The sequence below is a fragment of the Micromys minutus genome (assembly GCF_963924665.1).
Source record: "Micromys minutus genome assembly, chromosome: 23".
Taxonomy (NCBI): domain Eukaryota; kingdom Metazoa; phylum Chordata; class Mammalia; order Rodentia; family Muridae; genus Micromys; species Micromys minutus.
The window spans coordinates 31396400-31414413 of record NC_137958.1 but is presented as its reverse complement, the minus strand read 5'-3'; positions in this window follow the sequence as shown (position 1 = coordinate 31414413).

Below are 18014 nucleotides of genomic sequence, written 5' to 3'. Positions count from 1 at the left end.
GCTACTGGCTTACTTAACATTTGTCTATTAAGGCTTTAACTGAACAAAAGAAGCATAAGGTAAATCCAAGGGGAGTCATCCACAGTGAACAGAGATAGTGAACCATCTCCTAGAAAACCCAAGATTTCAAATAGCTGACTATCCAGCTGAGGTTAAAGTCGATGTAAACTAGCCCCACATTCTACTCCAAGAAGCCTAAAAAAACAGTTGCCTTTGCCAGAGACAAACAGAAGGAAGAGGTCAGATGTCGGTGAGAGATGATAAACATATTCCTGCCAACAATCAAAGTTGGAGCCCAGATTCCCACTGAATGGTCAAAACCTATCTAAATCCCTGAGCAGTTGAGAGTAGATGGATTGTTACCAGAGACCAAGGGAGTAGGGGTTTTCTGAAAATGTAGGAGGGACGGTGAGGGGTTAATTGTTGAGTAGTAAGTTACAGTTAAAGGAGTTAAGACGGTGAAGAGTCTTATTATTCAAGGCAATGGCCATAGATGACAGAAATGCTCTCAATATTTCAAAAATTGAAGAGAACGAATCTTGAATGTTTCATCCCCCAAAATGACAAATGTTTGAGGAAATAGATATGTTTACCCTGACCTAAATATTATCCAAAGTATAATGCTTCTAAAAATCACTTTGCAAACCATACATATGTATGTTCTAAATTTTTGTTATAGTAATAAAAAATATCAAGTAATGAGCTTACTTATGTGGTATTAGTGAACTAATGCCTCCTTGGAAGAAATAAACACAGGCCTTCTTGTAACTTTATACTATGTATTATGAAAACCCTAACAATATTTTCCCAAGGAAAATGAATGGGCATTCATGAAAAAAGAAAGGGAAATGTTACATAAATAAGAACAGTAGAAACAAATTATCACATAAATAGGCTTACAAAGACCACATATATAGCAGAATAATAACATATAAGATTGTAAAACATACTTAAAATTAAAAAAAAAAACCGACAAGCTCAGACACAGAGAATAGTAAACTAAAAGAACCTAAGGAGTCTAAATACTGAATGGAGCTGGAAAATACACACCTGGACAGAACAAAATAAAACTGAAGGGATTTAAATCTTAACAATAATAATTAAAGAAAAACATCTTAGAGTACAGCAGGTTGAAAATTGTGCAAGTATGTATTTGCAAAGACTCTTGCAAAATGAGTCTTTCATGCATTTTTTTCAATGATTATTTTCTTTCAAAGCATTTAAAGGGTCTTTCTTTACTGAACAGTCTGGTAAGAGTGACGTCTAAGACATCGAAGACCCAAAGAATTTGTCCCTGGATAGTTATTCAACATCCAGCATTAAATCTACTGATGGCAAATAATTTGTTAGCTGTTGAGGTTATGCAGACTGCAAGAAAATGCAAGGCCAAAACCTACTCACATAAGGCAATGGAATGAGTCTTGTAGAGCATACTCTAGACTTGTTTAGGAAGCATGTAACAGTTTGTATATCAAGCCAACTTGGCCCAGGGAGTGGCACTATTTGAAGATTTGGCCCTGGTGGAGTAAGTGTGACCATGTTGAAGTAGGTGTATCACTGAGGATGTGAGCTTTAAGACCCTCATCCTAGATGCCTGGAAGTCAGTATTCTGCTAGCAGCCTTCAGATGAAGATGCAGAACTCTCAGCTCCTCCTATACCATGCCTGCCTGGATGCTACCATGTTCCCACATTGATGATAATAGACTGAATCTCTGAACCTGTAACCCAGCCCCAAATTAAAAGTCCTTATAAGAGTTGCCTTGGTCATGGTGTATATTCACAGCAGTACAACCCTAAGACACATGTGGTTGTATCAGGTAACAAGACTGAACAAAAAATAAAAGAAAAAGAAAAACAAACAAAAAAACAAAAAACAGGAAAGAAAGGGAAGGAGAGATGGGGAGAAGGAAATGGATAAATTCAACCAGAGATGATACAGAGCTGGAGATAGTGAAATGAGAGCTATCCCATGAGAGAGTAAAGGCATAAATATCATAAACTTAAGAGGAAACATCTGAAAGAGTCGCAGTGGCTAAAGTAATACAGTTTAGATTGTGACAAATTGGAATCTGAGAAAAAGGGGATGAAGAAAAAAAATTAAGTGGTCACATTGCAAATTAGAAATACATATCATATCTTGATAAAATTGCAGGATATCAAATCCAAAGAATTCAGAAAGAGTCAGAGGCGGAAGCCACAGCATCATGAAGAGGAAAATATTGCCATGGTCAAAGGGAAACCCCTGAAGATTGAATGACTTCGGAGTCTTTTTGTTTTTGACAGATTCAGTTTTATTTCTGTGTCTGTGTCTGTGTGTGTATATGCTGAGTGTGTGTGGTGGCACCTTCACAGTTTAGAAGAGGGTATGAGCGGGAGCTACATGTAGTTGTGTGCAGCTCGGCACAGGTGCTGGGACTAAAACTTGTCTACAAAAACAGTGTACATTCTAGACCACAGAGTCATTTAGACAGCTTCCAGGAATGACTTGAAAAATGGTCATGCTGTTTGTATTGAAGTCTTTGAATAAAGGATGGTGTGCGGAGATATAAGAATGAAGACACAAATAAATTGTCATAATAGAGCACTGATTTTTAATTATATTCATTAAACATTAGCACAAATAGAAATTTAAAAATATATAAATAGAGTGCAAATATAAACAAACCTTATCAAGTAGAGTTAAAGTTATACAAACTTCTACCAAGAAATTGAGGACACACTTCTTTCTTTCCTAACTTACAAAAAACATATACAATTATTGATTCCATGAAGACAATAACGTATGCTCTCTGGTCACAAATCAATTGAATTTTGGCTCAGTTTTCTAAGTATTCTATAAAACTACCTTATTTGGAAATTATTGGAAATTAATTAAGGTTTCTAAATAACCCCATGGACCAAAGAAGTTATAAAACAGAAGATGAATAGAAATGATTCTAGAATGGGATTTGAACTTGGCCTGGTGACATATCCCTGCAGTCCTTATGTGGAGAAAATAGAAACAAGTTTATAAGTCTAACGCCAGCCTGGGGGGATCTTGTGTAAAACATTATTTTAGTGAAACAATAAAAATTTTCTAATATTATCACCAGCTTTCTGTTTTCTAACTCCTTCACTGCCTAATCTTAGCTGTCTTGGAACTTGCTCTGTAGACTGACTTTGAACTCATGCCTGTCTCCTAAATACTGAGATTAAATGTGTATGCCATCTCATGAATGATGTTTCATTAAATCAGATATTGGTTGGTTGCTTGCATAATTTTGTGCCACCATTGCCCATGCATATCTTACATGAAGGACACCATCATAGATTGAGTGTATTTAGCACAGGAAGGTACTCATTACGCTACCAAAGGAGAAACATAAATAACGGGTAAGCCATGTACTCTCAGATTTATAAAAATGTGTTAAACAAAGAAAGTATAAAATCCAACCTGAAGTTCCATGGCTTCTCATCGGGTGTTCCAACAGTATAGAAGTTTCATGAGATTTGGAGCCTGGTTATATTTTGATCCATTTTGTAAGCTTGGTTTTTTTTATAACAAAGTTTTAACAAAAAAAGCTTGACAATATTTGCATAATTCTGCAATCACTAAGGAAACTAAGAAGTTGACATAAAACAAGACTAAATCCTAGAAGTCACTGTTCCCATCAATGTTGAAATGGATAAAGGTGTCTGATGACAATCCGTACAGCATTTGTGTGCGGCTGTCCAGGGAGAGCCACATTTAACAGTGTTGACAGAGTTCCCATATAACATGAAGCTAAAGTGGGTGAAAATAAATCCACGTAGTGGGTCTTTATTTTGGTGGTTCCAAATGGAGCTAAATTGAACAATATTGTTTAAAGGTGCAAAGGTGGTAAAACCAAGCAGAACATGAAGACAGTGTTGAGCTTCAATATATAGGTTTTAATTGCTTCTGGGAAATTTGGGGAGCATGACTACAAAAAACATATAGGGGGATCTTAGGGGATGCTAGCAGTATCCTCTCTCACTCTGATACAAGAGGTAAGTGTCAGAACAAGATCACCTAAAAGCTGATAAGACATTAGCAAGTAGTATATTAGGGACTCTTAACAATAACCAAGTGGGGGCATTAACCCCAAGGAATAGCAGGCGGGTGGTGTGAAGAGGCCATTTACAGAAAAGGGGAAGGTGAAGTACATGAAAGGTGCTCAGAGCCCATTGTAGTCAGAAAAGTGCCAATTAAGGAAGCTCTTTTGAGTTACTTTATACCCACTAGGTCAGTGACCATTATCAGGATGGTACTAGCAAATGTTGATGGGGAAGTGCAGATACAGGGGACCTCATACTTTGTCAATGAGAGAGTTAATGTGTACAAGGCTGGCTGGTAAGGTCTAGACAGTAAAGAGCCTTTCACACACTGTGGGACCCAGATGTATTCTAGCATTCATTGTTCGACCCAGCAAAGACGTGTTTATAACACCTCTTTCCACACTTAATTAGTTCTAATTTTGACTTCTCCTTAAGTTCTACCGACTTAAAGATGCAAGATTGCCTCCTACACATTCAAAGATGGAGGAATAAAACTTCTCTTTTGTACCTAGGGAGGAAAGGCCCTAGAAATGTGGAATCTGACTCATGAGTTAGGATTCAGTATTTTATGCGAACTCTGATATGTTATATGTTATAACTCATCTATGTTAGCAGGTTCTAGAACATATTACACTTGAAGTGTTACTTAAGGTGTTGTTTTATGATCTCACCACAGTTCTCACAGGTAAAATCAGGGTGTCCACGAAGTGTTTGTGGCACACTCATGTTTTGCTCTTTGTCACAATTCCACAGCCTCTGGTAGGAAAGCAAATTATTCACACTTCTTACCAAATCATTTTTTCAATCATAATCTGAAAAGTGGTTCATTGGATATTGAAGAGATCACAATTAGTAGAGACACAGGCAAGTCGTGCAACTTCAGAACACTAAGAGGAAAGTTCTTAAGTAGGAGCCAAGGGTTTAAGGGAGATTGTTGGGGCTGAATAGTTGATTGTGAAAGATCGTTACCCATACTGTTAACTCTTTGGAAACGAAAATGTAGCATTGCTCCCATATCTCAGTTGTAGACTGTTTTTCCAGATGCATGAGGTCCTGGGTTCTATCCCAACACTGCAATAGGAAAGAAGAAACAGCAAATGACTGAAAACCACAGCCAGAGAGCAAAGCAAGCCTCACCCATGTCTCATAACTCAGAGTCTGCCGGCTTAGACATTTCTTTTGCTTTTCCCCTTGGTTCATGACTATGTAAGGGTCAGCCATACATCAGATGGCCTGACAATCTGACCAGCCATTTCTGCAGATATAAAATGCAAACACATTTTCATCTTTTACTGCCACCGTTAACCTCACCACTTGACTAGCGTCTTCATGTGGGCATACCTTTATTAATCTGTAACTCAGAAAAAAAAGTTATTTTCATAAGGACAGTAGAGAGCTAAAATGTTTATATGTGGTGCTTGGGATATAACTTAAGGTTTCACAAATGCCACATAAGTGGTGGACCACTGAGATATGTCTCTCAGCAGGGATAAGATGTTAGGTCCAGAGGAATCAACTATATATTGATTAATATAAGAATGACCTTAATACCCAATCAATTTACGACATGATGGGTAGGGTAACAGCCATGGAGTCCCATGCTAAAGTTTAAACACAGTGCCTGTGTTTTAATCAGGGAAAAAATTGAGAATTAACTATAACAAATCCAGATACCTAAAGCCAACATGTCCCCAGGTAGGATTGCTTGATTGGTTTATAAATTCCAGCCCTTCTCCCCGCTCTTTCGTGTAAGTGAATTACTCACTGGCATTCAGAAACTGGATTATCGCAGAGACATCTTATGTTTGAATAGGACTTGAATTACCGTCTCTAAAATGAAGAGGGCATCTTTCTGAAATAAGTTGCCACTCTGTGTAGGTATTACAAGAATTCTCAGAAGTCCTCTTTTTATCTTACTACTTTTGAAACACCTGTGTCAACAGATCTAAAAGTAATCCAGTTAAGTGGTCCTTTCTCCAAAATACACAACCTTAAGATTGTCCTTTATAGAGCCGCAAGGCTGTGAAGCTTTCTCTCTGCATACAGACACTATTTGTTAATGATGGAGCCCGGATCGTTCTGTTGTTTTGTCTTTTATATGTAGTTGAGTGAGCGATAGAACCATCATTCCATCACCTTCGGGCGAGGGCCTTTTCAAAATGTGCTTCTTTTTATCATTACAGCTGTTGCTCTGATTATTAGAAAATGAGCCATTTGTTCCCAAATTACAATAATTTAAATTAAGTCTATTGCTTTAAAAAGTGAAGGTTTCACTGAATCCCTTTAGCTAATCCAAAATTCATGGTCTCAAGTGATTTGATTCTCTCATTTTTGCTTCCCAGGTAGCTAAGACTAAAAGGATGAACAACGGTGTCCATCTATAAATGAGGATTTTTCTTCTCTTCTTGTTAGTGGATACTAATCATCTATACATAGTTAGTACATAACTATGACTTTACAGCATATTGTATTTTGTTAGAGTATTTCAATAAACATAGAAAATATATTTTGATCAAGTTCCCTCTCATCAAATAGCCTCTCACCCCCTCTCTTCTGGGTAGTCCTTCTCAGTTTTTAAACATGTCTAGATGCCATGCAGTAGGGAAGGAGGAGGCTTATCTTTCTGAGTCTGGCTTACTTTGCTTTAACATGAAAACATAGGTTACGCCTTTGTGTCATTTTTAGAAGATAATTTTACACATCCAACAGTTTGTGCAGTAGAAAGTGAAAACCTTTGTCTTGGGCCGATACGTAGCAATTTTAAAAAGTCTATAATAAGAAAATTATTAGCCCGGTTCAATAATTAAAGACATAGGTAATGATCAAAATATTTTATGAGTAAAACCATTCGAATAAGATTTTGCCCTCAAATGCAATAATTTAGTTCCTCCATTGCAGTCAGTTGTGTAGAGTCTGTTTGTGTTGAGAAGTGTAGATTAAGGAGCTCATTTTAGTGTGCTGCTTATTTGATTTGTTTTTTATTCTTTTAATAAAATGAACAAATTCAAAACCAAACAGAAACAATCATTGTTTGATAGTTGCCACACAAGCATCAATGATTATGCATACGGATTCTGTGTCTAGCTCCATAGGTAAACTTGTCTGCGGATTTGAATAGTTCATCCGTAGAGTGCATTTAATTCTCTCCACACCAATCATGTTCTCTGTGGATAATGTGTTTCTACATCTTTTCACTTTTGAAATTTGCTTTTTCTTCCCTCTTGTTTCACATGAGCCGAAGCGACAGGAATGAATGTTCTCAGACAGAACAAAACTTCAGGTCTGCTGTTTGCCACAGTTTGCTGTTAGTAGAATCTCTTTATCCGGTTATTTATAATGTAACCAAACAATCATGATCTATTACAAATCCCCTTTCTGCATCTGCTGAGGTGCTCTGATTATTTTTCTCTTTTATTCTCTTAATTACAGGGTTAATGTTAAACCAAGTTTTGATCCTCAGCGCGTGATCCCCTTGAGTATGATGTTTGTGCCTTTTTGTGTGTCGGAGACTAATTTGCCTAATGTCTTTTTCAAAACGCTAATGTCCATATTCATTAAAAAGACTGATCTATAATTTCAATTACTCCCTGTTTAATATAGTTACCAGGTTTTGATGTCAAGGTCATGTTGACCCAAAAAAAGAGCTAAGAGGGATTTTTTTTTCTTTTCTTATTCCCTAGAAGAGTTCATATAAAACTTAATATATTTCCTCCATGAAGTATCAGAAGAGTACACATCCATGAAGCTACCTCTGGAGATAGCTTTCAGGGAGAATTTAAAGTAGAAAGTGTGTTGGGGAATGTGGGATGGTTTCAAAACACTTGCTGTTTACGAAGGATGATGACCTTAGTCAAATCCCTGGAGCCCAAGGGAAAATCTGGGACACCATCACTATTGTGAGGAATGACAGGGGCTTGCTGGGGCTTCTGGCTACTATCATAGATCATTGTTGAGTTAAGGGAGCTCGTACACAAAATACACTGTTCCACTAATTTGCAGTGTACAACTCAATAGTATAAAGGACATTCCTGAGCCACCATCATTACTCTCTTCGGCCAGAATATTTTCATTTTCATCAAGTACCACACCCACTTTTCACTGCCTCCAGCCTTAGCAACTACTTATCTGTTTCAGTCTAAACACTCCCCATCACAACTGTTTCCTAGAAATGCAGTCCTGGAATAGGTTGTGTTTTTCTGTCTGACTTGCTTTATGCAGCATAGTGATTGCAAGAATTATACATGTTGTAGCACGGAGGAAGGCCATCCTTTCATATGGGTGAATGACTGTAGGTTTTTTTTTCTTTAAATATATGCTTCTATTTTATAGATTACTTATAGTTATTATTTCTATCCTCTGTGACCTTTAGGCTTTGCAGCTTCTTGAGATGCCTGGGCAACTTAAGAAAAGCAACCTATTTTGATTTGTTTTCTTCTATATCTTTTGCAGTGCTAGTTTCGGGTCAAAAATGATCAAACTGGCGTGTACAAAAAAAGTTGCTCCAATAGATTCATATCAGATGACCCTGTGTAACATGATGCTAATCACTCTGGATTTGTTTTTATTGGAATATTGTAAGGTGATACACTTTACAGAAAGGAAGTAAGGACTAGTGGAGGAAAATGAAAAGGGGGAGATTTTATAATCACAGTGGGTTTTTAAACGAACTTTAAAAATATTGGATAATGAATTTTTGGTGAGAAAGAAATGTTAAGTTTAGAACATTTCTGTAACTTTTCATACATTCAGTTTTTTTATGATCCCCAGACTCATGGTCCTGTTTGTTCTTTTAATGGTTCTGAAATAGAAGATTGGTTTTCAACTATGCAAATAAATAAATAAATAAGAGTGCAAGATGAATTATACGAGGGGTTTCACAAATCTGAAGAAAGAAAATCAACTGCATCGTTACTAAGGGAGGAGATAAAGAGATTTAGGGCATGTTGATGGCAGGGGATGGAACCTGGCTAAAATTCTTGGTTATGCTTACAAAGGAAGGTGGATTCTTGAGTTCAGGATCAGCCTAGGACAAAGCAAGGTTAGCCCCAAGTGTGGTAGAAATAGTAATTTCAGGGCGGGGTCACACACAACTAGTTTGACAAAGGTAAACAGATCTCTGAATTCATTTCTAATGTTAAAAACAAATATGTGCTTGTTGTCTCCTAAGGAGTAAGGAGCTGGGGTCACCAGATGCTCATTCTCAGGATAATGAAAGGAAACCAGGAATAAACAACTGAACTGATATATAAATGAAAAACTAGGCTTTTGGTTTGCAGATGAGCTAACAGAAAGCAGTAGCAGTTCTTCTTCAGACTTTTCTTTAGTGAGAACTGAGCTACCTGAGGGTCTCTGGAGAGTGATACCAGTTCTTTAATAACTTTTCTAACAGGAAGTTTGGACTTGACTGGAAGATTTTTTTTTTTTTTTTTTTTCTTTTTTTGGTAGCACTTTTTCTGACTTTGGTCAAAAAACTCATGAGTTATCCAGATAGAGAGAGAGATTTCACACTTAACAACACAACTTAACCTAAAAGCTCTAGAACCAAAAAATAAAATAAAAATAAAAATGAAATCATACTCAAAAGAAGTAGATGGTAAGAAATAATCAGACTTCAGGCTGAAATCAGAATAAAATAGAAGCAACAAAACGAAAACAAAATAAAAAGCAATACAAAGAATCGATAAAACAAGAATTGATTCTTTGAGAAAATCAATGACATCAATAAATCCTATCAAACATAACTAAGAGGTGTAGAAAGAATATCCAGATCAACATGAGTAAAGATTGAAAATAATAATTTAACAACAGATACCAGAAAAAATCCAGAGAATCATAAGGGCATCCTTTCTAAAAACCTAAACACTGCCAAATAGAAAAATATAAAATAAATAGAAATATTTTTTGGTACATAGAAATTACCAAAGTTAAATCAACTCAGATAAGCAATTTAAGCAGACCTACAACCCCTAAAATACCCAGGGCCAGATGGGTTTACCACAGAATTCCAAAAACTTTCAAAGAGGAGCTAAAGCCAATACTCCTCAAATTATTCCATAAAAGAGAAATAAAAGGAACATTACCCAATTAATTTTAGGAGCCCACAGTGACTCATATACCCAACTACATAAAGACTCAACAAAGAAGTGAATTACTGGAGACTTTCTGTTATGAACATAAATGCAAAAATACTCAATAAAAGACTTGCAAGTCAAATCCAAGAAAACATCACAAAGATATCTGCCATGATCAAGTAGGCTTTATCCCAGAGATGAAAGATGGTTCAGCATATATAAATCAATAAATGTGATCCACCATATAAACAAACTTAAAAACAAAAAACATGTGATTATCTCATTAGATGTAGAAAAGTCCTTTGACAAAATCCAACATTCCTCCAAGGTAAAAATTCTAGAAAGACTAGGGATACAGGGAGACACTTCCGCATAATAAAAACAATTTATAGAAAGCCCATCCATAGCCAATATAAATAAATGGAGAGAAACTCAGGACAATTCCACTAAAATCAGGAACAAAACAAGATTGTCCACTTTCTCCATACATATTCAACATACGCTAAATTAAAGGGGTTACGAATTGGAAAAGAAGAAGTCAAAGAATTGTTTGTAGTTAATATGATAGTATATATAATTTACCCTAAAAATTTTACCAATAAGTTTCTACAGCTGATAAAATATTTTTAAATGCCCAATAAAATATAGATTTCTTTTTTTACAGTTAATTTTCTTTTTTCTTTTTTTAACTTTATTTTAAAAAACAAAGATAAAAGAAAAAATTCTAAATATTTTTGCATAAATGTATACAAATACATTTTTGTCAGTGATTGGCTTTTTTTTTTTTTTTTTTCATTTTTTAAGGTTTGATACTCTGCATTAAGGTCTTACTAATTACGATGAGCAAAAAGTACATGTAAAACAAGATGTAAGCCGGAATTAGTCAATGTTTTCTTGGTGTGTAAAGATTGAGCATAATGGAGTTTTTTTTTTTTTGTTTGTTTGTTTGTTTGTTTTCTTTTTTTCTTGAACTTCACACATTCTGTGAGTTGTTTCTGGGGCAGTCTGAGCCTCTGGACTTAGCATCCCATTATCAGTGACTGCGTATTATGTCTGTTCTTTTGTGACTGGGTTATCTCACTCAGGATGATCTTCTCTAGATGAAACCATTTTCTTAAGAATTTGGTTAAGTCATTGTTTCTGATAGCTGAATAGTACTCCATTGTGTAAATGTACCACATTTTTGTATCCATTCATCTACTGAAGGACATCTCGGTTCTTTCTAGCTTCTGGCTATTATAAATAGAGCTGCTATGAACATTGTGGTGCATGTATCTTTGTTGTATATTGGAGTGTCTGTGGGGTATATGCCCAGAAGTAGAATAACTGGGTCTTCAGGTAGTACTATGTCAAATTTTCTGAGGAACCTCCAGACTGATTTCCAGAGTGGTTGTATCAGTTTACAACCCCACCAACAGTGGAGGAGTGTTCCTTTTTCTCCGAAACCTCATCAGCATCTGTTGTCATCTGAGTTTTCAATATTGGCCAATCTGACTGTTATGAGGTGGAACCTCAGGGTTGTTTTGATTTGAATTTCCCTGATGGCTAAGGATGTAGAGCACTTCCTTAGATGTTTCTCAGCCATTCCATATTCCTCAATTGAGAACGTTTTGTTCACCTCTGTACCCCATTTTTTAATAGGGCTGTTTGATTCTCTGGTGTCTAGATTTTTGAGTTCTTTGTATACCTTAGATATTAGGCCTCTATCTGATGTGGTGTTGGTAAAGATCTTTTCCCATTCTGTTGGCTGCCGTTTTGTTTTCTTGACAATGTCCTTAGCCTTACAGAAACTTTGCAATCTCATTAAGTCCCATTTGTCAGTATTTGACCTTAGAGCATAAGCCATTGTTGTTCTGTTCAGGAAATTTTCTCCTGTGCCTATGTGTTCTAAGGTTTTCCCTACTTTCTCATCTAATAATTTCAGTGTATCTGGTTTAATGTAGAGATCTTTGATCCACTTACACTTGAGCTTTGTACAAGGAGATAAGAAAGGGTCTGTTTTCATTCTTTTGCATGCTGAGTGCCAGTTGGACCAGCACCATTTGTTGAATAGGATGTCCTTTTTCCACTGAATGTTTACAGCTCCTTTGTCAAAAATCAGGTGACCATATACGTGAGGGCTCATTTTTCGATCTTCTATTCTATTCCATTGATCCATATGCCTATTTCTGTACCAGTACCATGCAGTTTTCAGCACAATTGCCTTGTAATATAGCTTGAGGACAGAGATAGTGATTCCTGCAGATGTTTTCTTGTTGTTGAGAATGGATTTCGTTATTCTAGGTCTTTTGTTATTCCAGATGAAATTGCACATTGATCTTTCCAACTCAATGAAGAACTGGGTTGGAATTTTGATGGGGATTGCATTGAATCTGTAGATTGCTTTTGGTAGGATGGCCATTTTTAAAATGTTGATCCTTCCAATCCATGAGCATGGGAGATCTTTCCATTTTCTGAGATCTTCCTCAATTACCTTCTTTAGAGATTTGAAGTTCTTGTCATACAAGTCCTTCACGTGCTTAGTTAGAGTCACACCAAGGTATTTTATAGTTTTTGTGACGATTGTGAAGGGTATCTTTTCCCTAATTTCTTTCTCCACATGTTTGTCCTTTGAATATAGGAAGGCTCCTGATTTGTTTGAGTTAATTTTGTATCCAGTCACTTTGCTGAACTTGTTTATCAGCTATAGAAGTTCTCTGGTGAAATTTGTGGGGTCACTTAAGTACACTATCGTGTCATGTGCAAAGAGTGATGTTTTTACTTCTTCCTTTCCAATTTGTATCCCCTTGATCTCCTTTTGCTGTCTAATTGCTCCAGCCAGGACTTCCAGTACTATGTTGAATAGGTAGGGGGAGAGTGGGCCGCCTTGTCAAGTCCCTAATTTTAGTGGGATTGCTTCAAGTTTTCCACCATTAAGTTTGATGTTGGCTGTTGGTTTGCTGTATGTTGCTTTTATTATGTTTAGGTATGGACCTTGGATTCCTGTTCTTTCCAGAACTTTTAACATGAAGGGGTGTTGAATTTTGTCAAATGCTTTCTCAGCATCTAGTGAGATGACCATGTGATTTTGTTCTTTGAGTTTGTTTATATGGTGGATTACATTGATGGATTTCCTTATATTAAACCATCCCTGCATCCCAGGGTTGAAGCCTACTTGGTCATGGTGAATGATCATTTTGATGTGTTCTTGGATTCGGTTTGCAAGGATTTTGCTGAGTATTTTTGCATCAATGTTCATAAGTGAGATTGGTCTGAAGTTCTCTTTCTTTGTAGGGTCTTTGTGTGGTTTAGGAACGAGGGTTATTTGTAGTTAGGTAGTATTCCATCTGATTCTATCTTGTGGAATAATTTGGAGAGTATTGGTGTTATGTCTACAATAAATGTCTGATAAAGTTCTGCACTGAACCTTGGCTTTTTTTAGGTTGGGAGGCTTTTGATGACTTCTTCTATTTCTTTAGGTGTTATGGGATTATTTAGATGGTTTACCTGGTCCTGGTTTAACGTTAGGATCTTGTATCTGCCTAGGAATTTATCCATTTCCTCCAGATATTCCAACTTTGTGGAGTATAGGCTTTTGTAGTAGGATCTGATGATTTCTTGAATTTCCTCAGTTTCAGTTGTTATGTCTCCATTTTCCTTTCTGATTTTGTTAATTTGTATACTCTCTCTTTGCCCTCTAGTTAGTCTGGCTAGGGGTTTATCAATATTGATCCGAGTAGCCAGGGACAGAGAGATCTCTGCCGACTGTGCCCGGAAAGCATGCCCCTGCCCTGCCTGATCCAGGGACCGGGAACCCAGCATTGGAACCTCTATTCCCACCGGGCGGCTTTAGGGCTCAGAACAAAGCTCGGCCCATCTGCCACCTGGGCCAGCAGTTCACATAGGTTAAGGCCTGGTGTGAATGAGATCCGAGCAGCCAGGGAGCAGAGATCTCTGCCAAGGCCTGACTCAGGGACCAGGAACCCACCATTGGGACCTCTGTTCCCAACCGGTGGCTTTGGGGTGCAGAATAGGGCTTGGACCATTCGCCACCTGGACCAGTGGAGAATCAGGGACACAGACCAGGTACAAGGGAAAGGCAAGAACATATCACTGACAACAAGATGGCAAGAGCGAAAGAGCATATCCCAAGGAAACCAAGACAACCTGGCAACACCAGTACCCAGCTCTCCATCACAGCAAAAAGCAGAATACCAAACACTCCAGAACAAGAAGATGCAGACCTAAAATCATACCTCAAGATGCTGATAGAGATACTTAAACAAGAATGGGAGGAAAAGCAAAAAGAATCAGAAGCTTTTAAAGAGGAAACAAGAAAAACACTCAAAGAACTCAAAGAACTAGAGGAAAACAGAAGCAAAGAGATGAAGGAATGGAAGAACGAATTTAAAACAGAAATTGACACAATAAAGAAAACACTAAAAGAGATAACCCTGGAGGTGGAACACCTAAAAAAGAAATCAGGAGTCACAGAAGCAAGCATTTCCAATAGACTACAAGAGATGGAAGAGAGAATCTCGGGGGCCGAAGACAACATTGTAAACATAGACCAAACAGCCAGAGAAGATGCAAAAACCAAAAAGCTCCTAACCCAAAATGTCCAGGAGATCCAGGACACAATGAGAAGACCAAACCTAAGGATAATAGGAATAGAAGAGGGAGAAGAATATCAACTAAGAGGCACAGTAAATATCTTCAACAAAATTGTAGAAGATAAAAATATTTTTAATAAAGTTAATTCACAAAAGTAAGTAGCTCTACTTTATACAAATGGTAAGTGGACTAAGAAAGAATTCAGGGAAATAGTACCTGCCTTAAATAATTTAACATAAATTGGGTAACTCTAACCAAGCAAGTGAAAGACCTGTGTGATAAAACTTCAAGTCTTTAAAGAAAGAAATTAAAGAAGATGGCAGAAGATGAAAAGCTCTTTCATGCTCGTGGAATTGTAGGATTAATATAGTAAAAATTCCCATTCTTCCAAAAGCAATCTGTTCATTCAGTCCAGTCACCGTCAAAGTGACAATAAAATTCTTCATAGATTTTGAGAGTACTATTTAAGCTTCATACTGCAACATATACACACACATACACACACACACACACACACACACACACACACACCTACACACAAAAGTTAAAACTGTCCTGAATAATACAAGAACTACTGGAGGTATTACCATTCCTGATGTCACGTTGTACTTTAGAGGTATAGTCATAAAAATTATGATATTGGTACAAAACCAAGCATAATAATGAATGGAATTGATATGAATACCTAGATATAAATCTATATCTCTATGGGTACCTGATTTTTGATAAAGCAGCCAGAAATAAATATACATGGTGGGGGTGGAATGTAAGAGTTCTGCATATGCTTGAAGCTCAGGAAAGAATTAGCCACTGTCTCAAGATACTGGAAACAACACTAAGATTTGTTGCTGTGCAGCCTATGGAGCTGAACAAATAAATTGGGAAAGTTATAGCTGATTCATAATCTATGCTTTAGCTTTAAATATTGGTAATAAAGCCATTTGAACAGAGCCTGAGTTTATTCTTTTCTAAACTTATTGTTTTTCAACAAACAACCAAAAATTGCTTACTCATATCTACTGGGGTTGTTGATTTATTGCATGTATGTATGTTGACTAGTTGATGATTTATTGTATGTATACACTACTGGAGTGTGTGCCTCTATAACCTTGTGCTATAGTGAAAAGACCAACATCCATTCTCTTCTCAGCTTTTAGCAAAACAATATTATGCTTTACTCACCAATGGTATAATAGACTTCTTCATGACTGAAATCTGATAACCCTTAACACATACGTCCTCAACCAGCTGCCACCCTAGCCTTTGGTAACCATCATTTCTACTATCTACTCCTGTAGACTCACCATTTTTAGATGTTCCATTTAAGTGAGATCATGCAGTGTTTCTCTTTCTCACTAGAGGTATTGCATCTAGCACAATGTCTTGTAACTTCATCTGTATCTTGCAGATGACAGGACCTTTTTTATTTTGGTAAATGTTGTGTGACATTTCTCTGTGTTTGTTATGTTTCCTTAGCAGGCCTCTGCTTGGTTTGTGTTTCTTGGTTCTTACCCATTGGCCTCTGAAAGATTATGATAGAGATGTTCTGCACAAGCTATACTTCATATGAACTCTAAGAATTTCCTACGGGAGTAATATTTCCCTATTTATTCCAGCAGAAACTGAGCATAATTCTCCTTTAGACAATAAATGGGAGTGTTCAGTAGCTTGGTTATCCTCTGTATGCTGTGTCTCCCATGGATGTGGTAAAATCTCCTCATGGCTCTGTCTTTAGGGACTTCAGCTCCTTCCCTGCTGGTATACCAGTTCTGATTCCAAAAGCGCCTCCAGTGCTGGCAATCTTGCTGACCTATGAGCTTGGGGGAAGAAAAGCCAGTTCGTACTAGAAATGGTTACATCCATTTTGTAACTCCATGATGTATGATTAATCTCCAAGAGGACTGACAGATAATAAAGGGTAGATCTGGATTGGAATGAGGCAAATTTCAAGATACCAACTTGACTCCGGTGTTGGGGATCGTATCACTTCTCCCCAGTGAGGGACCAGGAACTTGGAATGTACCCCCTTCTCTCTGGCAGTCAATACCTTTCTTTTTCTTCCAGGTGAATTGACCTGTGGGTACTATGGGCAGTCAGAGGGATGGGAGGACTCAAGGGAAGATCGATGTGTAGGTCACAACAAGGAAACAAGCGGAAGGTCTCTGTCCTTGCGTCTCAGTCCACGATATCACATGCTACAGACTGGCTTAGATGAACCTTCCTCTTGCCTGTGGAAGAGATAAGCAGGCTGGGCAAGGAACGTGAGACAAAATGGGCTGAAAATAAAAAATAAAAGGACATAAATATAAGTAATCAATCACCTCAAGTGAGTTGCTTGTGCCAGCAGAACCTGTTGACTTTTTGCTGGCCACTGGACAACTGGGTTGAGGGACAAGAAGTGTCACCTCTAACCTGCCGAGGCTTACCAACTCAGTAGCTCACTCCTCACCCTTTGCCATTCATGCTTTACAAATGTGTGAGTAATTGTTGTGAGGCAGAAAGCACTATAGGAGGCCGAGAGACGATGGGAGCTAGCAGGTCAGTTGAGGATGGTGCCCCTCCCATAGTGCCAGGCTGCAGGAAAATGAGCAGAGATGCATGGACTGAGTCCAGAGCCATCGGCAGGGCACAGCCTCAATTGTTCCCAACCGAACAAAGTGCTATTTGGACGCACACCACAGAGAGTTTGCTGTGCCAGGCTAAAGCCTCTCAGATGCCAATTATTGTGAAACGAAGAGAGTCCTTAGTGGTGGTAGAAGGGTCAAGGTTCCTGTGAGACTGTGGTGCTGGAAAAAGTGGCTGTTTACCAACCAGCATATGAAGTTTACTATCCGCACTGCTAACACTGTTTTTGAAACAACCCTCTGATACACGAGCTCCGGGGTGTTAGAACCAGGGGGTAGGGATAGAGTCAGAAGACAGATTCTGTGGGAAGGGAAACTAGGAAAGCTCAGTGAGAACCGGGGGGCAACTGAGGGCAAGAGAGCAAGGGAAGTGTATTCTAGCCAACACCCAGCAAAGGGAAGGACTCACAGTAGTTTTGACACTCATGCAGAACAGTGCAAAGTTTGGGTAGTTGGCACACGATTCAGAGGGACTGATAAGAATTTCGATCAGGTGGTTAGACATAGGTTAGGTCTTGAGGGGCTTTTTAGGAGTGTGACAGGAAAGTAAAGCCAGAAGCTGTGGGAGGGAGGACTTGAAGCAGGAGACTGGCATAATCTGATTTACATTTTTAGAAGATTTGTTGTGCAGCGGGTGGGGATTAGGATGAGAACAGAGGCTGGGTTGTT